Consider the following 23,697-nt stretch of genomic DNA (forward strand, 5'->3'; position numbering starts at 1 on the left):
AGCTTTCTCCCAATGTTGGAAACTAAAGATAGGGAAAGAAAAAGAAATACAACAATAAGAATACTTCCATAAATATGTACAAATAATACATAATATGTAATGTATTCCAGTATATGTACTGCATATAACACATTGCTCAGACACCCAGACCAGAAACAAACTGAGCAATGTAGTATATGCAGTACAGTGCAGTGAGCCATGCGCAGATCTGTATATTGGGGAAACGAAACAACCACTTCATAAATGTATGGCACAACATAGGACAACAAACCCATCAGGACCAGATTCAGCAGTCCATCTGCATTTAAAAGACAAAGACCACTTTTTTAAACACAGCAAAGTTCAAATTTTGGACAGAGAGGACCACTGGTTTGAAAGAAGGGTCAAAGAGGCCATCTCTGTCAAAACTGAACAGCCCTCTCTCAACATCATCTATCTTCAGTCTACAAAACAGTTCTTTCAACAGTTCCAAGAAGGCTCCACACAGATTTGCACCACTCATGTGACTTTGAGGACACAGATAAGCTTCCAGGTAACATTGACTTGCTAAAAGAATGCAAATGAACAGCTGTCTGCAAGGAGTATAAATCTTTCCATTCCCCACCAGCCAGTCAGAGCTAAAGAAGCTTTTTGGGTGAAAAGTGAAACATCTTCAAAGAAAAACAAGAAAGTCCAGTAACCTCATGAAAAAAGCATCTTTGGGATATCAACATGAATGTTCCATTTCTCAGTGGGGAACCTAGTACAGGATTTTACTGCTTTTCTTCTTGTTGGGAACTACCAGCTGGGAAGGGAGTAGCTGATCTCCTATTTACCTCTGTCTAAAATTCTATTTTGCTACAGAGGACTGAAGGACCCTCCACCATAAACTGGTGTTCTTGCTGGGTAAGAAATCCATGCTTAAAACTTTCTGCTTGGTCCAGGATCTCCTAGGATCTAAGGTGTTATTCAGAACAAGAGAATGCAGGCAAAATAATGAATCTATCTTGGATTCTTCCTTGCAATTATCTATTGTACTGGCTTATATTATTTCTGGGTACATTTCCCTGCATCCACAGCCAGCAGGCAATTGTGAGCTGGTGGTTTGGAGGCTAAAAGAATGGAAAATCATATATTGGAACTTTGTCAGGTATCAAGCTGTCAAGGAAACAAGCACAAGTTGGTCTCTCTGGGGAAGACGTTCCTCAGCTGAGGGTCCACAGTAGAAAATGCTTTTTTTTTTTTTAGAAATTACAATCTACCTTATCTCAGGTGGTAGAACATGCATAATGTTTATGTGGATACCCAGGAAATTAGATGATCCTTCAAAGATAACTGTCAAGTTTCCAATAGACAAGACCAAATAAATTAGAACTCCAAGGCTTGAGATTTCCTCAAAAAACATGTTTATTGGTTACATAGTATTGGTACGGTCAAAAGTGAAACCATGTCTGAAGTTCCCTTCAAAGAGAAACAATATTACAAAGTTAAACTTCCCACCGCAGTGCGATACAATTGGCAGGTTTTCTGACCAAAAGCTCACGCTTCCATCTAACTGACAAAAATGACCTTGGTTCCCATGGGACAGTAAAATGTTTAGACTAGTAGAAATCCTTCACACTCCCCTCCCCTTGTGGCAACCTAGAACAAGCAAAAATGGCTGTAGCCAAGTTCATTGTAGAAAATAACCTTTTCTCCAGCATGATTGGATGGAGAACCCACGGATGGGTTGTCTTAATCTATCTGCTCCAATTAGACTAAGTCTGAAATTTAGTACCGCCCCCTCTGTGCCAACTGCACCCCAGTTTTAGACTTAGTCTCTTTGCCCCAAGACGCGTTTTGTCTTCGCTCCTGGAGCAGAAGACTGTTTAATTCTATTTAATTACTTAGCTCAGGCTATTATTATTATTTGTTATTTTATTATTGATTCAAAATCGATTATATCTAGAAGAAAGATCAATTATCCCAGTCTGAAGCCTATTCAGGCTGACAGACTCACAATCCTCATCCTCTAGGGGGGGGGGGACTTTTCCCTTCTTTGTTTTCCCTCAGTTAGGGACAGCAAGATCAAACCTTTGATTTAGGTCGTTTTCAGAGCCTCATCAAGCCTGGAGGGAGCCTTCCCAGGTCCCTCGGCCCCAGCAGAGAGCAGCAGGTGAGAATTTGGGCGTGGCCCAATTTTCGGAGCCGGGAGGGCCTGTGATTGGCTTAGTGTAATGGCATGTGGGAATGACCTTGGGAGGGAGGAGGAAGTGTCACAGGCTAAACAACCATCATGCAAAAGATATCTTAGCCCACCGAAAAAAAAGGAGCATGGGAAAATTTTCAGAAGGGACCTTCCCTAGTTTTCTGAAAATTAAAAATAAAGGAGGAGAGAAATGCTTTCAGACTTGCAAGAGTCTTACAATAAGTGTAGTTTTAGTATTCATGATTTGTACTTCTTGTCTAGACTATCTCAAAGAACTAACATTTACCTGGAGTCATTTGGTCTATATACATCTTTGTGGTGATCCTTCTCTTTTGAGTTAATTCTGAACTGTCTTTTCTTAGGGTGACTCTTTTTGAGAGTCCTTTAATTTGTTTGTAGCCTGAGATGAAGGTTAAATTATTGTTTGTTGGAGTCATTGCAAGCCTTCACAGTGAGAGAATGCTCACTTGATCCTGTCCTGGGAATGTTTTTTTCTTCCTTTTCTTTCTTTTCTTTTTAGGATTGGCAACATTAGCAATCTGTCTAGCCATTGAAGCATTTTCATTTGGTAGCTGGAGCAATGTCGATTGAGAATGAAGGAGAAATTTACAACTTTTTTTTTTCTTTTTTGCCTGAAGCAATGGCATATGGACACCAAAGACATATCACCTGTTAGGTTAAGAAGAGGGGGGGAAACAGCTTGAAAAATAGGTTTGGGATCAGCTTTCTGTGCGCTCTGAGTATATTCCATCATTTAAGGAAAAACAGAAGAGAAGGAAAATGTTATGTTTTATGCTTGATGACAGCTGGAAGCAGAAGTGCATAAGTACTCTCACCCATTTTCTTCATCTTTGCTTCATTTTCATGAACAGCATAACTATGACATATCCATGATGGTGATTCTGAATGAACAAAGTAGAGCTGTTGGTATAACACTTGTATTCTGTTGATCCTGAGAAATTTGGTTGTTGGGAAAAATAGAAATTATCATCACTATCATCATCATGAAAACAAAATTAAGTAAAAATCCAAACTTTTTTAAAAAACTTGTCTCCCCGACTATCCATTGCTTTTATTTTTAGATCGATTCCTACTATCTGACCTTGTCGCTATTCAACCAAACACACACACATTAATCTATCATGAAAAGCGAAACTGAGCAGACTCGGGTTTCATTTATTGCATGACTTTGGGACAACCAGTAGCTCCCAGCTGTCTGTCTTCCCATCAGAATAAAACAATGGGTGGAGAGTATGTTACCCATAAAATGAAGTAGACTGTTCCTTTTCATATCTTGCTGTTATTCTGCTACAAGGGTTAATATGCTCACCTGTGGCAAGATCTTGGTGACCCATTAGATCAGGAGTGTCAAACTGCCAGCCCGTGGGCCGGATGCGTCACACGGAAGCCACGCCCACCCCATTGCCAGCAATGGCAAAACTGTCCCGATATGTTGCGCAACGTCATGTGACATTGTGAGTTTGACATATCTGCATTAGATAGTTCCTCCAGTGAATTGATATAATTTCCTAAGAAGTAAATGCAGTCTTCTTATACAATAATTTATTCTATTGTTCTGAGGCCCTCTTGATATATAGTTAATGTCTCCCTTACTTTCCCCAAGTTATCCTTGAAAGTAAAGTCTCTTTCAAGTAGATCTTATAAGTTACATACAGTACATTTCTTGTCAATGAGATAAGAATAGTCTGGTGCTACCTTCTTGGGTATTTTTCAAGAGTTTATATCCCTACTATTGGTTAATTCCAGTATCAGTATTAAACTGGTTCTGATCCTGTTTTACCTTGTGTGAGATTATCCAAAATCAGCTATGTGCTGCCACCTAAATGGCATTTTACCAACTAGAACAATGTTTAGCATATCTAGGAAGTGCACTGTAGTCCATAAATATTAATGTTGTAATTTCTTTGTATTTTACATGACACAATATTCGGTCTATTCTGCTGTAGTACAGTTGTTTCTCCTGGAAATTGTTCCTTCACTGGCATGGCTTTAACTAATGGTGAGATCAGTAAGCAATCCGATTGACTTTGCAGAATTAGGCATGATCGCAATTTTTGCATTTGGGTAATTGTAACTTATATATGACAAGAGGGTTGGATCTGCTGGTGATCAGGAGTGGGAACTGTCTGATCTGTATAATGTTGCTTTACACAAAGATGCATTAAGCAGTTGTGTCATTGTGTTTCCTTTCCCACAAAGAGCATTGCCTAATGCAAGTGGACTTTCTATTTTCTCTTGAGAGAGATAATCTTGCCTTTAAATTATTGTGCTTTTTTTTCCCCCCTTTGCTTCAGTCTGCTGCTAGTGCTAATGTTTAGTGACAGTTACTCAGTGCTAATGATCACCTTTGGGGATTTTTCAGAGTGTTTGCTTCTTGCTGGTCACTGGTGAAATGTAATCAATAAATCTGCCAGACAAGCTTTTCATGTTGTCTTTCCTCTTGGAATGTAACAAACACTACTATAACTGATTTGTGACCGAGCCCCTTTAATAGCCAAGGGACCCCTTTCCCCCCATGGGAATTTGGCTAGTCCAATTGATCTAGGCAGCTGGTAAATCTGAAATGAATCAAAGAGAAAACAAGGAACATTACTTACCCCAAATAAGTAATCCTGCTATCTAGATGTTTTGCTTCAAATGATAGCAAGAGGAAAGAAATAAACAAGGAAATCATTTTTTTTTAAAAAAAAAAAAGTATCTTTGCTTTTCACTTGCCTGCTAACATTTGTTTTATAGATAGAGTACTGGTACCAACATCATATCTCAATTTATTAATGTTTATATTAATAGATGTAGTGTGTGCTATATACTGTATCAGTATCAGTTTGCAAGATTATTTTATTTAGTTAATGTATTTAGCTGTTAAATGTATGCCTACTTTTTCCTTTGCTTAAACACCTGTCAGGCACAAGGAACCAGAAACAACATAATAAGCTGATCTGAGTGGTATATTTATTATTGCTCGCTCATAGACAGGAATCTCATTACCCAAAAGCTAGATAAATAGTGCTAAGTTTTAGAAAGGATCTCCCTTCAATCACTTCCTCCCCCACAAGTGACATAAGGACAGTCCACCATTTAATTCCTCCCCTCAACAAAGCCCCAGATTACACAACACTCAAGGTGAACGTAGTCAATGCAGTTTCCATTGCAGGTTTCTCTTAGGCTAAATATAAATACCAAGAATCCTCCAGAATTGGAATTATACTTCACATTCTATGATGCAATTCCGAGATCTTATTGGGAACCACGTGAGAAATTAATTGAAAACCACTTGGCTTACATGTTCTGGTGTGTAGCAGTGCTCCAGATGTTGCTGAACTTCAAACTCCCAGGAACTTTGGCTGGCCATCTTGAGAGAGAGCTTAGGAATTAATTCAGGAACATCTGAGATGTGACAAAACTCCCCACTCTTGAGTTAAAAAAAATATAATTACCGGATTTGGAAATTGAGATTTTGCTATAGTAAAAAATACACATCAAAATGTCCTAGTGCTGCATGTCTCTTCAGAGTAGACATGTGTATATGTATGTGTGAGTGTGAGTGTGCAGGTCCTTTCTAGCGCATGTCTTTTTTAGTTGCTTCAATCTACTATGTTCATACTAATTTGGTTGTCACACTGAGCTCACTTTCAGTTGTTATGTATAACAATGACCTAACATATGGATTGAGAGAATTTCTTCATGCCAGCAGAAATGTCCAAAAATGGTACAATGGAAACAATGCTTTCCCTCATATATCATTGCCAGCTATCATCCAGCACATGTTGACGTCAAGCTCTACTTCACAATGGGAATGCAAGGTGTAAAGTAAGATTCCCCATTTGATGAAAATGACTTCTGAGGGGTCTTTTTTTGTGGGCTTATTTTATTCAGTCAGTTAGACGTTTCAGATGTCCAAAATGCAAATATAAGAATATTGATGGACTAGTTTAGGGAATATACCCCCTTTCAAAACATTTTCATGGTGCCCTATACTACACTCTAAGAAAAGGATAGTAAATACAGGGCATTCCTGCCTAAGAGCACATGGACTCTAGTAGTCTCAAAGGTGCTTTTTGAAAGAAGCAACTGGATTTTCTTGTTTTTCTTTGAAGATTTCTTGCTTCTCATCACAAGTCCAGCTGCCTCATGAAAAAAGCACCTTTGAGATAACTGTAACCTGGATGGCTGAGAATCTCCATAGACATAGACTTCAAGAGTCTTTAAACTGACCCAGATCAGTTGTGATCTTGTCCAGGAAGATCTTTTTTGGACTGCTTGTCATTGTGTTGAAGTAAGTAAATGTTATGCATATTCTTCATATTATGTACAATATACTAATGAAAAAGAAAGCAATATTTTCTTGTCTTTCAATTAAATACCTATGAAGATTTTTGTCACTTTATTTCATCAGACCACTATATATGCTGACATTTATTTTTTAATTAATAGCTAGAATAACTGTTCCTTTGAGTTACTTGCAAACTGTAAAGAGAGAAGATGGCAAGGAAAAAACAGGCAACAAAAATTAAAATAAGAAAAAAAAATGGTAAGAGAACACCTATCCAACCTTGACAAATATAAATCGCTGGGACCCAACCAATTATATATCAGAGTTCTGAAGGAGCTGGCAGATGTTATCTCAGATAACATCTGCCAGCTTTCAAAAATCTTGGAGCACTGGGGAAGTACCTGAGGATTGGAAAAGGGCTGATGTAGTCCCCGTCTTCAAGAAAGGAAAGAAAATGGACCCAGGAAACTACAGATCAATCAGTTTAACATCAATACCTGGGAAGATCCTAGAAAAGATAATCAAAAAACAGATCTGCGAACAACTAGAAGCAAACAAAGTTATAACTAGTAGCCAGCACGGGTTTGTTAAAAACAGATCAACCTTATTTCATTATTTGATAAAGTGACTAAACTAGTAGACCAGTGAAATGCTGTGGATGTAGTATACTTAGACTTCGGTAAGGCATTTGATAAAGTAGACCACAACCTACTCCTTGATAAGCTAGAAAAAGGTGGAATAGACATCATCATCATCAGGGGGATCTATAGCAGGCTGACAAACCATACTCAACGAGTAGTCCTCAATGGCACTACATCCACATGGAGAGAAGTAAGCAGTGGGGTACCACAAGATTCCATCTTAGGCCTTGTACTCTTCAATATCTTCATCAATGACTTAGATAAGGGAATTGAAGGGGAACTCATCAAATTTGCAGATGACACCAAACTGGCAGGAGTAGCCAAAAACCCCAGAAGACAAACTCAGGATCCAAAAAGATCTTGACAAACTTTAACAAAGGGCCCTATCCAACAAAATGAGTTTCAATGTGGAGAAAAGCAAAGTTTTACATTTAGACAGGAAAAATCAAAGGTATAAGTACAGATTAGGCAAGACCTGGTTTAAAAACAGTAAATGTGAGAGGGACCTTGGAGTCCTAGTGGACGATCACTTAACCATGAGCCAGCAGTGTGCAGCAGCACCCAAAAAAGCTTATACAATCCTGGGTTGTATATACAGAGGCATAGAATCAAGATCACATGAGGTATTAGTACCACTTTATAAAACCCTAGTAAGACCACACCTAGTATACTGCAGCTAATTTTAGTCACCATATCACAAAAAAGATGTTGAGAGTTTGGAAAAAATTGAGAGAAGAGCAACTAAGATGATCAAAGGCCTGGAGACTAAAACGTATCAAGAACGGTTGCAGGACTTGGGTTTGGCTAATCTAAAGAAAAGAAGAAATAGGGAGACATGATAACAGTATTCCAGTAGTTGAGGGGCTGCCACAAAGAAGAGAGGGTCATGTTATTCACCAGGGCACCAGAGGGCAGGACAAGAAATAATGGTTGGAAACTGATCAACGAGAGAAGCAACCTGGAATTAAGGAGAAGTTTCCTGACAATGAGGACAGTTAAACAGTGGAACAGCTTGCTCCCAGAAACCATGGGCATGGAGATTTTTAAAATCTAGACAGTCACTTTTCTGAGATTTATTTTATTTTATTTTATTTTTAAAATTTATAAGCCGCCCCACTCCCGTAGGACTCTGGGCGGCTAACAATAAAAACAACATAAAACATGACAAACGAACAGTATAATTACAGTCATCCTGGGGTCAGATTTTATAAACCCCAGGCCTGTCGGAAAAGCCAGGTCTTAAGCAGCTTACGGAAAACCAACAGGGTGGGAGTGGTCCTAATCTCTGGGGGAAGCTGGTTCCAAGACGTGGGTGCCATCACAGAGAAAGCCCTCCTCCGCGGCCCTGCCAAATGGCACTGCTTGGCCGACGGGACCTGAAGGAGGCCCAGCCTGTGGGATCTAACTGGACGTAGGGAACTATGAGGTAGTAGGCGGTCTCGCAAATAGCCTGGTCCTGAGCCATATAGGGCTTTAAAGGTAATAACCAACACCTTGAATTGGACCCGGAGACCAATAGGCAACCAGTGCAGCTCACGGAGGATAGGTGTAACGTGGGTGTATCGAGGAGCACCCACTATCACTCGCGCGGCTGCATTCTGGACCAACTGTAGTCTCCGAATACTTTTCAAGGGTAGCCCCATGTAGAGCGCATTGCAGTAGTCCAGAGATGGTATAGATTCTCCTGCTTGAGCAGGGGGCTGGACTAGAAGGCCTCCAAGGTCCCTTCCAATTCCATTCTACTCTACTCTACTCTACTCTATTCTATTCTATCACATCCCTTCTCCAACTAAGGAAGATGAATGCAGCAGGAAAATCTTTTTCTCACATGGTACCAGTATTCTTAAATGCTTCCTGCATACAAGGCTGCTTGGCTGACACTTTTATATGCCTTTCTCTGTCTCAGAAAATAAGTCTTACCTTGAGGCTTTGAGAGGTAGCTGACTGAGAATCCTGGAGATTTCCTCTGAAGATTTTACTCATTTTTAATTGACATATATTTCTGACATTCTTCAAAGCTTTCCAGAGTGGCTAATAACAACTAACTGTAGCATCAAAGCTTGAACAAATGCTTAAGAGGCTCATTAGAAGAGCTACTACTGTATCGATAACTTTACAAATTTTTGAAGCTGATGGGGAACAGATCCCATCAAACCTGAGATAAAATTATAAGTTTCCTTAAGTGGACATGTTCGGACTGAGTCTGGACCACCATCTTCAGTGAAGTTTTAATGTGGATGCCTACACTTAACAATGATTTGGAGAAATCTAGCTTATGTCAAAATGAAACCAAGCTTATGTCACAGAAGTAGAGATGCCATGGTGCAAATCCCATTCAGATGTTCTTGCATTGTAATGTTTTTCTGAAGTGTATAAGTAGTGAGTCTTGTTTAAATGGATCACAACACTTACTTTGTTAATTAGAGGTAGACCTTGATATATGACCAGTTGCTTAGTGACTGAAGCTTTGATTGACCCTACCAAAAATATAATTATGATCTGGTTCCAAAGTTTCAATAGCTGCCCCCCTTTGATCACATGATTGCATTTAGGTGCTTGGCAACCTGTATTTACAATCATTGTCAGTATCCCACAGTTATGTGATAACATGTATAAAGTTTTGCTGAAAACCAGTATTTACATCATAGTTTTCAACAAAAACACCTATAGCAAGCAATCATTTTGTTTAATGACTTAATAACCATGATGATTCACTTAGTGACCTCTGCAAAAAAGGATGCAAAATTGGGTTGGTCATGTGATGACTTGTTTACAGCCATCACAACTTACAACAGTAATGGGTAGGCTCCATTGCGGTCATAAATCAAGGATTACCTGTACCCCATTTTGCTATTCTTACAGACACCTATTTGATGGTCCTGATAGACTAAAAGTCTCTTTCCAATTCTATGATTTTAGAATCCCACCAAACTTTTTCAATAAGTGTTGCATCTTTGGAAGAGTGTATTCATTTCTAGCCCCGTTTTCATTACCATCAAAACATTCCAACCAAACATCTGTATTGAAAGATATGCATCTTCAAAGTTTTCCATTAGGATATAGGAAATATGTAGAAGTGTGTCATTCTGATTGCAGACTAGCTCTTTTCAAACAGCACAGCATTGACAACAAAATAGATGTTAAAATGACACAAAAAACAGAATGCATATGAAATTGCATCTAAAAGGTACTGAAAAAAAACATTTTGGAATGTAGGTTTCATTTTGTTCTACTGAATGTTTGACATTTTTTAAAATTAGTCTGTGCTGTTATTTTCTGTTCTGACTGATTTTTTTCCCTGAGATTTTCCTGTCGCACACTTGATTGGTGAACTTTGGCTACAATTTGTGTTTAAAAGATCCTGCTTTTCATATCCAACTAGAAGGATGAGCAGTACTGGAACTTGTAACAGACAGGGATACCACCTGTCTCAGCTCAGCTAGTCAGAATAGAATTATGAGCTAGATGGGTGGCTGTTCCTTATATGGAAATGTATAGTATTATTATACATTATTATAAATATATAATAGAGACAGGATGCTTACTGGAAAATACAAATTGTAGTTAATTATATATCATAAATATATTTATTTCCTACAGGATTATTAGGTACTAAGTACTAGGATGTTACCAGCTATCTTACTCAATTGCTTCATTGTCATATTGCAGAGTGGTCTTTGAGCTCAGCCCCAATTAGTAAACTCCCAGGAGGAAGGGAGGCTGCATTCCAGTAAGAGGCAACTCAGCCCAGATATTATGTGTGAGAGAAAGAGGATGAAGACAGTTTCTCCCTAATAGTTCACAGAGTACGTCATAAATGCAGATAGTAGAGTCCTCAGTTTTATAGGACTCTGCCTATGATAGGTACGAAACATTAAAGAACTCTGCTTTGGAAGAATCACTGTGTATCATTCTTGATTTGGGGCCTTTTATTTCAGAACTGGGCAGCATTTTTTTTGTTTTGTTTTGTTTTGTTCAGCAAACATGTTAGAAATATTGAAAAATAGTTTTAGGTATCTGTAATGATTGACAAAGTTACAAATCATCCATTTCCCACAAGGCAAATATAATGAAATTCTAGTGCCTTGGATGTTCCTTATTAACCTAGCTTCATTTTCCCCCCTAGTCATGAAGGCTTACTCTTAAAGAAAATACTCCTAAAAAAATGGATAGTTGTGCTTTGCTTTGTGACATATTGGTTTGGAATTTTTTTCAAAGAAGGTGTCATGAAGTTTGGAAGATGCCTTGAGTGAGCTGCCTACTGCTGGTCTGTATTTGACTCCCATGTTAGACATGATGATCTATATGTAAAGTTCCTTCATCTTGCAAAACATAGAAAAAGAGAAGTAGATAGAAGAGAAAGAATAGGAGAATAAGCTGTATCAATAAACTGAAGTGTTTAAACAATGAATGAAGGCAAATATATGTGTCCCAGGATGTTACAGGAACCAGCCTGGGTTGGTCACCAGGATCAAAGGTTTAATATTTTGAGCTTTTGGACTTGTGCTGGAGCCCATCCTCAGGAAACTTTTCTCTACCAAATTCAAAACATTCTGGTAGAGAGAAGTTCCCTCTACCAGCATGAGTTCAAAAGTTTACTAGACTAAAGCTCTGGTCCCAGTTACTAGTCCAGATTGGATCCTATCTGAACAGTCTTTCAAGCTTCAAATCTTCTCAAGTATTTTATGTAAAAACTTGCTGGGCATTGACTTCTTCACCAAATAATACAAGAAGATCATACAGGTAATATTTTGAAGATATATTGGAATGGAATGATTGACATTTGTGACTTTCTTAGCCAGCTTCCAAAAAAACAAAGTCAATGGGGAAAGCCAGATTTGCTTAATGACCATGTGAATCAACCAGAAAAGCAAAAAGCAGGTCATAAAATCAGATGTGACCTACTTAAATACCACTTTACTTAGTAACAGTTCTGATCCCAACTCTAGCCGTAATTCAAGGACTATCTGCAACTGCTTTCCCATTTGAGATAGGGATTTCTCCAGAATTATATCCTGTGTAACAATTCAGGTTCCTCCCAATACAGAGAGAGAGAGAGAGAGAGAGAGAGAGAGAGAAAGAGAGAGAGAGAGAGAGAGAGAGAGAGAGAGAGAGAGAGAGAGAGAGAGAGAGAGAGAGAGAGAGAGAGAGAGAGAGAGAGAGAGAGAATCTCAATTCAGTACCTGGCAAATTTGTTAATTTATAGTGTATTTCTAGACCTCTTGGAAGAAACGTCCTTGTGTTTCTCCATGGAATAATTGGTACGAAGGTAAACTTTAGCTGCTGTGCTTGGGGTGTTTCTGAGCAATGCCAGAATAAATGTGCAGGGTCTGGAGAGCCGACATGTGATTGGCAGGTCTATTACAGTTGCCCTGTGCTCCTTCTTGTATTTCCTTTTATTAGTAATTACGATGTGGAGATTCAGGCTTCGGAAGGCTGGGCATGAAACTTACCAACAGTAATGAGATGGTTGTCAATAATAATTGCAAGAAGTCAGGATTTAATTTGGGACCACACTCACCAGGACCTGGGCCAAGGACTCTTTTCAGTGCCAGTTCACTCCTTGGATGCCAAGTGAAATTAATGCATCCTATGAGAGACTTTGATCTCTTTCCAATAGGAGTAAAGGACTACTCTTCAAGCAACAGAAACCAAACAGTTCATTGTCCTTTGTTAAAATATATTTTAATATATTTATCTTCAGCCATGTTTTTACCATCATAGTGCTCTTTGCTGTTTTCTGCATCATGTCCCAATGTTTTTTGAGCCATTTATATACCTGCATCCATCGGTGCAGCAATACAAATAGTCCTTGATTTATGACTGTAATTGAGCCCACAATTTCAGTCATGTTGGTCACCAAGCGGGTCATAACGTGACCACATCCAAGAAGATTCCACACCTATTTCCACTATTCAGGTGACGCTGAAGGCACAGATAAACCTCCAAGTGGCCTCAATGACTCTCAGAAAGAATACTAACTACCAGATGATTACAAAGAGTATAAATCCTTCCATCCTCCACCATTCAGTCAGAACTGAAAAGCTTTTTGGATGAGAAGCAACATATCTTCAAGGAAAAACAAAAAAGGTCCAGTTGCCTTTTGAAAAAGCACCTTTGGGACAAACATGATTTGGATAACTGAGAATCTCCATAGAGATAGTTCATTACAGAAGTATCACAGAAACAAGTTAGCAGCATTTTGTGCAGTTTGATTGTTTGCTAATTAATACGGTCAACTGAAGTTTTAGAGCTAGTTAAAGAAGCTCACTTTTGATAGCTTGAGGTGAGGGGTGGCTACCTAGCCAGCCATACCAACACATGCAGACATTCTTAGAAAATACTTAGAATTGGAATGTTTATGGAAGAAGTTGGATTTTAATGGTTATCTAGAAAATAATTTTAGAGGGCCTCCAAGATTCTATTGTTTTGCTAATGGAGAACTGATACTTGATAGAGATTAGTGTTGTCTTTCTGTGAACTTGCTTTATTCTCCATGCTGAGATATAGTTTTTGAACTAGAAACCTCTGTTTTCTCCCTACTGACTACACAGCACTTGCCCCTTAACATTTTTACTTCTTGGGGAACAAGTGCACTCTATATTTAAAAAATAATACTGTCCCTCTGTCTCATAATAACTCATTAACTTGGGCTAAGAGTACCATTATTAGCAGTTCCTTTAAATTAAATGTCATCATCTGTATGCTATGTCAGAACCTGTGGGATATTAGTAAGTAATGTATTAAATGGTTGCCGCATGTTCCTTTGGCATTTGTCAATAAGTAGAGAAATTCAGGGCAAAAGTGAAGCTGCTTCTTGTGCTTAACTAGACACCATTGTGTTGGAAGACATTGAATTCTGGAGCATTTTCACAGTAGGGGCATTTTTATCCCTGCATTTCAGAATGATGGCACTGAATTCAGAATAGTGAGGAAACTCCTTGGTTTTCAGGAATGAGTAGTGTTGCCTGTAAAAGCAACATCAGCAGTCAGAATTCATGAATGGAGGGAGATAGATGGATGGACGGATGGACAGATGGCCAGATAGATGGATGGAGAGAAAAAAAGGGAAAGAGATCAGAGAGATCAAATAGATAGAAAAATAGAAAGAGAGAGGGTGAGTGAGAGAAAGAGAGAGAACCAGTAGGTCTAGTGATTAAGGCTTTTGGACTTGGCCAGGTAATCTCTGAGAATCGGACATGATTGAACCTATCTAAAAAATTCCCTTCTCACCTCTATTGGTGGTCTGAGTCTTCCTTCCTTCCTTCCTTCCTTCCTTCCTTCCTTCCTTCCTTCCTTCCTTCCTTCCTTCCTTCCTTCCTTCCTTCCTTCCTTTCCTCTGCCCAAAGCCTGGGAATTCAACAGTTCCTTGCAATATCCTAGGATCTGTTGGAGTTTCCTAGGATCTCCCAGCTTAGGAGTCACTGCCCCAAGTGCTCTTATCGTTCTGGGACCACTTTGGCCTTTATTTTCTACATCCATTTCTTAAGGCCCAGGTACTTTTCCAGCTTCTCATACTCCTTCTTCCTGATTTGTAGCATTCAGCACCATCATATGTGTATGTATGTATGTGTGGGTCTATGTGTGGGTGATATATATTCCTCTTTCAAGAGTTTGCTAGATCCATATGATATCTGCATCTGGCCATCATCTGCCTGCCAGTACACATTCATCTTTTTTTTCACTGTTTACAGCATGATTTGTGGTTTTCATTTCTCTACTCCCACAAAAAAGCTATAGTTATCTAAAGTGATGGGTATGTTCAGATCCTTATAGGGAGAAAAATTACATACATAATACATTTATGGACCCCTTTTATTTTTTCTGTGATGAGTTCCAGATTATGGGTTTCTCTCAACCCTGAAGAATGTTTCAAGAAAAAGAGCATTCAGAGTTTTACGAAGACTGTGATTCCAGGAGGGATGTTGCTAAGATTTTGTTCCCATCTCTTGGCAACAAAATGAACACAGATGGAATGCCAGTTAAATGTTATTAGGTATTTTAGGCATTCCCCATTGCTAGAGCTGGGCTTTCTTCCTGCTGTTAATAAGGTACCTAACCTATCAAGCTGAAGGTTTCAAATGGCAATTGGATATAAGGAAAATGTTTTTATTATTTTAACTGCGTTTTAAAATTTTGACCTTATTTAGCTTTATGTCAAAACTGAGCTCTGTTTGTTAAAATTCTTGCTCCATTTACAAGTTGTTAGCTGAGAAAATGAAATGAGGCCAGTTTCAAGTCTCAGCAGTTTTTTAAGGATTAATATCCCAGATTCAACAAATTTAGAATCAGTGGTCCACTGAATGTTGCTGAACTTCTGTAAACCCCAGTCTAGATAATCCTTATTTAGAGGTGCTGAGAGCTATAGTCCATGAACATCTGGAAGGTCAGAGATATCCCTGCTCTACACTCTTATTTACTCCTGCATAGTGATCCAAGTTTTAAATAATGATGTTAAAACCTTAAATTTTAGGTTTCTAGCATGCAACTCAGGAGTGACATTGTTCTTTCTCTCCACTCTGCTTATTTTTTTCTAAATTAAAAAAAATTGAGAAACTAGCATTTTTGACATCAATTTTGTCATCTCAAGAATTAACTCTGTTCCCAACAATGCCATCAGTTCCCACATCAACAATTAGAAAATAAAATGGACAGGATTGCGTTGCTTTATCTTGTGATATATGGATGTTATAGCATACATTTGGGATATATATATATATATATAGCATAACCGTTTTATGGGAGTTTTCACAGCAAGGCTTCAGAACTCTCTGTGTGTGCGTGCGTGTGTGTGTGTGTATGTGTGTGTGTGTGTGTGTGTGTGTGTATGTGTCTTAGTCCCTACAGTTTTCTTAACAGTTTGTTCTTGCCTCATTCTTAGGGCTGACAGAAAGTGATTCTCCTTCTCATTTCTAGCCTGATATCTTAAACTTTCCTCCCAATGAGTAGGGAGTCTAATATTTGAAGTCTCATCTCTTTCTGTATACATTTATAAAATTTTAACATTTGTTGAGAACATTATCTTATGCATTCTTCCATTATGCGTGCCATTGAGAGAATACTTTCAGCCTTGAGGTTCAGTTTCCACCAACAGGGACCTTGGAGGTCATCTAGTCCAACCCCCTGCTCAGGCAGGAAACCCTATACCATTTCAGACAAATGGCTACCCACTCTCTTTTTTAAAACTTCCAGTATTGAAACATTCACAACTTCTGGAGGCAGGTTGTTCCACTAGCTAATTGTTCCAACTGTCAGGAAATTTCTCCTTAGTTCTACCCAATTCCAGCAACCGTTTCTTATATGTTTTAGCCTCCAGTCCCCTGATCATCTTTGTTGCTCTTCTCTGTATTCTTTCTAGAGTCTCAACATCCTTTTTACATCATGGTGACCAAAACTGGATGCAGTATTCCAAGTGTGGCCTTACCAAGGCATTGTAAAGTAGTATTAACACTTCATATGATCTTGATTCTATCCCTCTGTTAAGGCAGCCCAGCACTGTGTTGGCTTTTTTGGCAGCTTCAGCATACTACTGGCTCATATTTAAGTGATTGTCCACTAGGACACCGAGATCAGTCTCACAGTTACTATTATTGAGCAAGGTACCACCTATACCAGTGGTGGCGAACCTATGGCACAGATGCCAAAGGCAGCACTCAGAGCCCTCTCTGTGGGCACGCGCGCCATCGCCCCAGTTCTAGGCCTTCAGCTGGTTTTTATAAAACCTTTTTGCTTCAGGCCTCCACTGCCTGTGCAAAAAAAAAAAAAGGTTCAATCAATCTGTCAATTTCAGTTTCTCATGGGAAAAAAAAAGATCTTGCAAAGTTGGAATTGATTAATTGAACTTTGTAGTCCCACACAGTCTGCTGTTACCACCACAGCCACGCCCACCCAATGGGCCACACACCCCAATGGGCCACACCCAACCAATGGGCCACACCTACCGGGCACCTGACGATGCATAAATGGGTTTTGGACTGCAGTTTGGGCATTCAGTCTCTAAAAGGTTCGCCATCACTGACCTATACTATACCTGTGCATTTGGTTTTTCTCGCCTAAATGTGGAACCTTATTTTTTTCACCACTGAATTTCATTTTGTTAGATAGCATCAAAATCCTCCTGTATCTTAAACCTGTCTTCTGGAGTGTTGGCTATTCCTGCCAGCTTGGTGTCATTGTTGATGAGTTCCCCTTCTATCCCCTCATCCAAATAATTGATGAAGATGTTGAAGAGCACTGGGCCCAGAACAGAGCCCTGGGGCCACCCCACTACACACTTCCCTGCATGTAGATTTGTTTGTTTATTTGTTTGGTTAATTTGGAGCTTTCTGGATATTTTATTAATTTGTTTTGACTTTTGCTATTGTTTATCCCCTATAGACATTGTGCAAGTTATATATAAGCACATTTATTGCAATTGGCTCCTTATAATAACTATCACATTGGATGGTACTGTTATTCAATTACTTATTTGTGCTGATAGGAAGCAATAACAATTCCTGTCTCATGCTATCAAGCAGCTATCAGAGCTTAATTAATTAATTAAAGCCATATGGATAAGCCCAGAATTCATGGTCAATTTTCAAATCTGAGAATCTAGTCATTTGTTTATATCACTGTATACGTGCACATCCTATGTATTAATCATTCCCTTTGATGGGAGTCCAGTAGCATCAGAGATGAGCAAATAAGATAAGTAGGGAGTTTCCTCTCTCTGATGTATTAAACAGCCAGATCACCTAAGACTGATGCCAATCTTGTTAATGCATTTAGAATAAAATGTGAAATAAGAGGAAATACTGTACTTCCAATTAATTTTAATTCACATCTCAAGGAAACCCTGGCAGACTGCTTCTCTCCACTGATTATATTATATTGTTATATTATTTGATGATATACGAAAGTTCCCCATATAAATGTTCATGCTGTATATGTAGGTCTTGACTTACAACCACAATTCGTACTGAAAAATGTATTGTTACTGATATTGTCGTTAAGTGAGACCTCTCATGATTACATCTGATTTTATGCCCTGCTTGTTAAACAAATCACCATGGTCATTATGAGAGGCTTCATGTGACTTGGAGCTGAGTCCTTCCCTGCCACCTTCCCCATTGACTTTGCTTGTTGGAAGCCAGCTGGGCAATCACATAATCCCAGGACACTGCAATCATCATAAATGTGAGTTGGTTGCCAAGCACCTGGATTAGAATCACATGACAGTGGGAAAGCTGCAATAGACATAAGTTGGACGATTGATCATAAGTCACTTTTTCATGCCGTACTAACTTTTTAACTCATCACTAAAAGGATGGTTGTAAGTAAAGAATTACCTGCATTTCTTCAACCAAGCCTTCCCTTTGTTTATTGTTGCTGTCATTTTCTCTACCTTTCATCTTACCCTTAAAAGTTCAGGAATATTTTCATACCAACAAAGCAGCATTGACCTGAGACTTTTGTTGATTTTGGTTCTTAATTCATGCCAGAATATGTTACCAGATTCCTCTATGATATAGGAAAATCCTATGTGAGAGCTCAAGAGGTATTTCCAAATGGACAAAGAGATTTTCTTGGAAAGAAAGTTATAAATAGCCAGTTCCTTACAAGTGTTATTCACTCAGGTTTTCAATGGATGTACAGAGAGTGAATACAGCTGTCCTTACTGGTTCTACCTTCCCACATTAAGCTGGCAATTCTAAGAGGGGATTCTAAGTGTCTTTGCTAAGCTTGTTTAGAATGCTTCCCATGTTCTGTAAAACGTAAATGTGAACAGTGCTTGAACATAAGAAAGATTCAGAGCTTGTACAGATAAATATGAGCAATCCTTTTTCAGTCCTTCCTGCTCACGGAAGGAAAATGAATGTGGGAACTAGCCATGTTGGGGACACAGGATGGATTTTGGGTCCTTGGTGCTCTCTGAGCTTGTTGTTCCCTTGCAAACATTTATTACCCAACTAAGTAACATCATTAATGCTAGAACGGAGTGAGGTTTGTTCTCTGTTTATAAAGAAGCAGCTTACCACGTCAATGTTGGTGGCAATATTCTTGGTGATTCCTTGATTAGACTGTTGTTTACTGTTGGGTTGCTTATCTGAGTTGGTAGTTCCTTGATTGGGTATTGCTTATTGCTTGATTATTGGTCTAGTATTAATGTTGGTGTGCCTATTACACGCACTTTCCAGGTGTGTAAATCCATATGGAAGTAATACATGTAGGAATGTGGGTTTTAGTATAATGCCCACTGCTGCATTTCTTCTTTAGTACCTTGGCTGACCTAAAAAACTAAAAAGAGGGTTGGCTCTGGATTGGACTTTGACTGGAGGATCACCTGGGAAATCCAGGACTTGTATATTAGACTGGGAAGTGGGGGAAAAATTGTTGAAGGAGGATGCAGCAAATCACATGTATAATGACTGGACAGCCATTTGTTTGAAATGGTATAGGGTTTCCTGCCTGAGCAGGACTAGATGACCTCCAAGATCCCTTCCAACTTTATTATTGTTGTTGTTGTTGTTATACTGTTGTTAAAAAAAACCACCCTGCACGGATGTGTCCATATTAATCAATGGTATTGAACTTCACTTGAAAGCAAGTGTGTTTTTTAAAAACAACTTGTATATAACTTTTCACTCTTTTGAAATATTTTGCCTATGTTTAGACTATCAGATGTTCAGATGAAATATAAGGAATGTGGATAATTTCAAAATAGGTAGCCAATCGTCATTAATTCATTTCAGGCTCATGATAATGCCATTAATCATGATTTATGCGTTGAGTACTAATATGAAGTTGCACTGAAACAGTGCTCTGACTCTAATTTTATTTCAGACAAATAATTGGATTGCTTAAAGCCTGACCCCTTGTCCCTCAGTCTTTCAGAAGTGTTGCCTGTGGGGAAATTAATCATGTTGTTGAATGGCAAAAGAACTTACCATTTTGTTAAATTCTCCATTTTAGACAAGGCAAAACAGAAACCTGTGACAAACTATATTAAATAAGGTGATGTGGCCCTTTTAAATTAAGAAAAGCAGACCAACTACTAATCCAGATTAGAACTCTTTAATTGTTTTACACCTCAGTTTACAAGCATTTGTTTAAAGCTAAAATGGCATTGAAAAAATGACTTACAACCAGTCGCACTTATGACCCTCATATCATCCCTATGGTCACATGATCAAAATTTGAGGGTTTAGCAACCGGCTTGTATTTATGATGGTTGCAGTGTCCCAGGGTCATGTGATCACTATTCCCAGCTGGCTTCCTACAGCAAAGTCAATAGGGGAAGCCAGGTCTGCTTAATGACCATATGACTGACATAAAAATTGCAGAGATTTATTTAACAGCCATGGCAAAAATGTCAAGCATGGCTCACTTGCTTAGCAATAAAAATTCTGATCCCCATTTTAGTTGTAAGTCAAAGACTATCTATATTTCAAATGCTCAGTTCTCATAAAAATAAATCACAGTACATTACTATCCTGGCAGGACCAAGATTTTTTCCTCTGGAAAGAATATATTTCACTGCTTGAAGTAGCTTGCATTGTTCCTGGAGATTGTGGCAAATAATATGGGCAATGATTTTCTAATCATACTATGCACTAAACAGAATACAAGATTTCGTGGCACTAAAGATCACTATCTACACCTTGCTTTGACCTAGGAAAAAGAGTGCAAAGCAATATAGTTATTTAACAGATGTGATATGTTTGTGGAAACATATCTCCATTCACAAGCAGCGGTAACAGTTACTCCCTAAACAAAAAGCATAGTATTTGTCTGTGTTCAGATTAAATGCAAACTGTCTATTAAACGTCTAATTATCTGCTTGGTTTGTGGACAAGATGATACTATTCAGTTATTAGATTTTTTTTCCCCTTGTCAGCTGCAAAAAAAAAAAAAACACTAAAACCAAACTAGAACAAAACTCTGTATATTATTAGTAACCATAAAAGACTGGAAATTCAGCAAATTGCTTTCTCATTATAGTTATAAACCAAAATTACATAATGGCATGAATTCCATTATAAATTTAAAGGCCTAAATTCCATATAGAACATAGAAGCTCAGGATTTGTATAAGTTGAAATTAGTTACATTTTGACATCTTATTTCATTGTTTGTTTTATATGACTGACCATCTTAACCAATTCAACTCTGAGTATTGAACAAAATCAAAAAAACACCCTATAAAACAAGCAAAAACCAATTTTAAAAAAGTTAAAGCAGAATAAAACAAAATCTTAAAGTTGGTTTTGAATGAAATTAAATACAATCTAAATTAATCTCTATCTTCTAATATTCTATACTAAAGTGTTAGGAGCCCCCAAATTTGGCTTGGTCTGCATATCGCATCCAAGACCTTAATACTTTTGGAGATGATATAAATAAAAGTAGAAGTATAGGTTCTAAATAAATATGCAAGGAATCTCTTGTACATTAACAGTATAGAAAACTGATTCTCCCTTAGCATACATGCTATGCTAGCATTTGTATGTGACAAGAATTGACCAATCGGTTTGTCACCCGAGCACAATGTCTTAGGCTGAGAGTGAATGACTGAATCAAAGTCATCCAGCTTTCATGCCTAAGATGGGACTAGACCTCACAGTCTCCTGGTGATTGACCCAAAGTCATCCAATTGGCTTTCATGCCTAAGGCCAGATTGAAACTCATAGTCTCCTAATGATTGGCCCAAAAATCACCTAGTTGGTGAAGACACCAAGTTTCTAGTATGGTGTCTTCACCAATATTAGGAATAAATGCCTTGCTACAGATTTTTTTGTTTCTTGTTTCAGTCATGACAAATACAGACAAATGGATTGTAGTTCATTCCCAATTATACCAGTGGTATCAATAGTAGGGGAGGTGGAGGGGAGGTGGAGGAGGAGACAAGAACAATTAACCAGTGGAACAACCTGCCTCCAGAAGCGGTGAATGGAAGTTTTTAAAAAGAAACTGGACAGCCATTTGTCCAAAATGGTATAGGGTTTCCTGCCTGAACCGGGGGTTGGACTAGATGACTTCCAAGGTCCCTTCCAACTTTATCATTATTATTATTAATTATTATCGATCATCGCACAGTCAGCCAGATGTTCAGACTGGATTTGGCATTTTGTCTACCTATCGAGTCCTTACCCAGGACCTGGGATAGGCAGATGTGGATGTTTGATGGTATTACAGGTATCGTCGCAGGATGGAAGCAGTTCCTAATAAGGCCGCCTTTTGCAATGACTAATAGCAAATTTGTCAATGCCAATGGTGTTCAAGTGGTGCTCCAGTTGTTTTGGGATTGCGCCCAAGGAGCCTATGACTATTGGTACTACCCTTGCTTGCTTTTGCCACAGTCTTTCTATTTCTATTTGTAGGTCCTCGTCTTGTTGGACTTGATCTGTAGTAACAGATCATTATTTCTTTGTTTTCCATCACTGTGTGTCTGCGACGGGTAAACACCTTTTCTTCCAGTAGTTCTGCAGCTGCTGGCCCTGGTTGCTCAGCCAACAGTCCTGAGTCCTGTAACCCATTTTTCACCAGATATCCAGGAACTCCAATATCTAGTGCGGACCTTGTTAACCCGGGCGACGTCCGAGCCGGTATGGCATTCTGAAATTTACGTCTCACCATATTTTTTATGGGAGAGACACTCTTTGTCTGACTCCTCTGATGAGACCTGTCCAGTATGGTTGAACCTCTGGCATAGCTCTCATCTTCCTCAGAGTACACAAGCCCCACAACCACGTCAAGGTAGTGCCTCAAATTATTATTATTATTATTATTATTATTATTATTATTATTATTATTATTGCATCGCACAGTCAGCCAGATGTTCAGACTGGATTTGGCATTTTGTCTACCTATCGAGTCCTTACCCAGGACCTGGGATAGGCAGATGTGGATGTTTGATGGTATTACAGATATCGTCGCAGGATGGAAGCAGTTCCTAGTAAGGCCGCCTTTTGCAATTGACTAATAGCGAATTTGTCAATGCCAATGGTGTTCAAGTGGTGTTCCAGTTGTTTTGGGATTGCACGCAAGGTGCCTATGACTATTGGTGCTACCCTTGCTTGCTTTTGCCAATCTTTCTATTTCTATTTGTAGGTCTTTGTATTTTGTTATCTTCTCCAGTTCTTTCTCGTCTATTCTGCTGTCTCCAGGCACTGCCATCTGCTGTCTCCAGGCACTGCCAATTATTATTATTATTATTATTAGTAGTAGTAGTAGTAGTAGTAGTAGTATTACTATTATTAGAGACCCAGTGGTATTCCCTAGGAGAACATGATCCAGATCTAGATCTAGATTGATTTCAGAATGGACCACCGCCAGACATCCTTTCCACACTAGAGGAATGGATGCTCTAATTATTAGAGCACATCTCTACAGCTTCATTTTTCATATTGTTCAGTCTTTTTCAGTACTATGCCCCCTCAGCATTTAAGCCCATACAAGTCCTGTCCTAAGTCTATGTATATTTGTTCCTGTCTATGAGCATTGACTTACTGAAGGTTTCGGTCCAAGGAATTGGGGCTTTGCAGGAACATTTGATGGCATTTATTCCTCATTTTTTCCATCTTTCTTCCTTCCTGTGATAATAAATAACTTCCA

General features: G+C 38.7%; 1 protein-coding gene and 2 long non-coding RNA genes across 3 annotated transcripts in view; 1 reads left to right on the forward strand and 2 right to left on the reverse strand.

Annotated features, from left to right (window-relative positions):
- Window positions 1-23,697, forward strand: part of ADARB2 (adenosine deaminase RNA specific B2 (inactive)) — a 325,410-nt gene that overhangs the window by 2,667 nt on the left and 299,046 nt on the right. The gene's annotated exons all lie outside the window — the stretch shown is intronic.
- Window positions 2,094-6,822, reverse strand: LOC120312157. Its single transcript, XR_005557802.1, has 3 exons — window positions 5,472-6,822; window positions 4,786-4,819; window positions 2,094-3,119 (listed from the first exon to the last, which is right to left on the reverse strand). It is a non-coding gene; the product is annotated as an uncharacterized LOC120312157 (long non-coding RNA).
- LOC120312158 overlaps window positions 6,925-23,697 on the reverse strand; it is a 50,109-nt gene continuing 33,336 nt past the window's right edge. The window contains exon 3 of the long non-coding RNA XR_005557803.1: window positions 6,925-6,969. This is a non-coding gene — a long non-coding RNA (uncharacterized LOC120312158). The remainder of the gene's footprint in view (window positions 6,970-23,697) is intronic.

The sequence above is a fragment of the Crotalus tigris genome, unplaced genomic scaffold (assembly GCF_016545835.1).
Source record: "Crotalus tigris isolate CLP2741 ecotype Arizona unplaced genomic scaffold, ASM1654583v1 scf7180000018435.730608, whole genome shotgun sequence".
Lineage (NCBI taxonomy): Eukaryota > Metazoa > Chordata > Lepidosauria > Squamata > Viperidae > Crotalus > Crotalus tigris.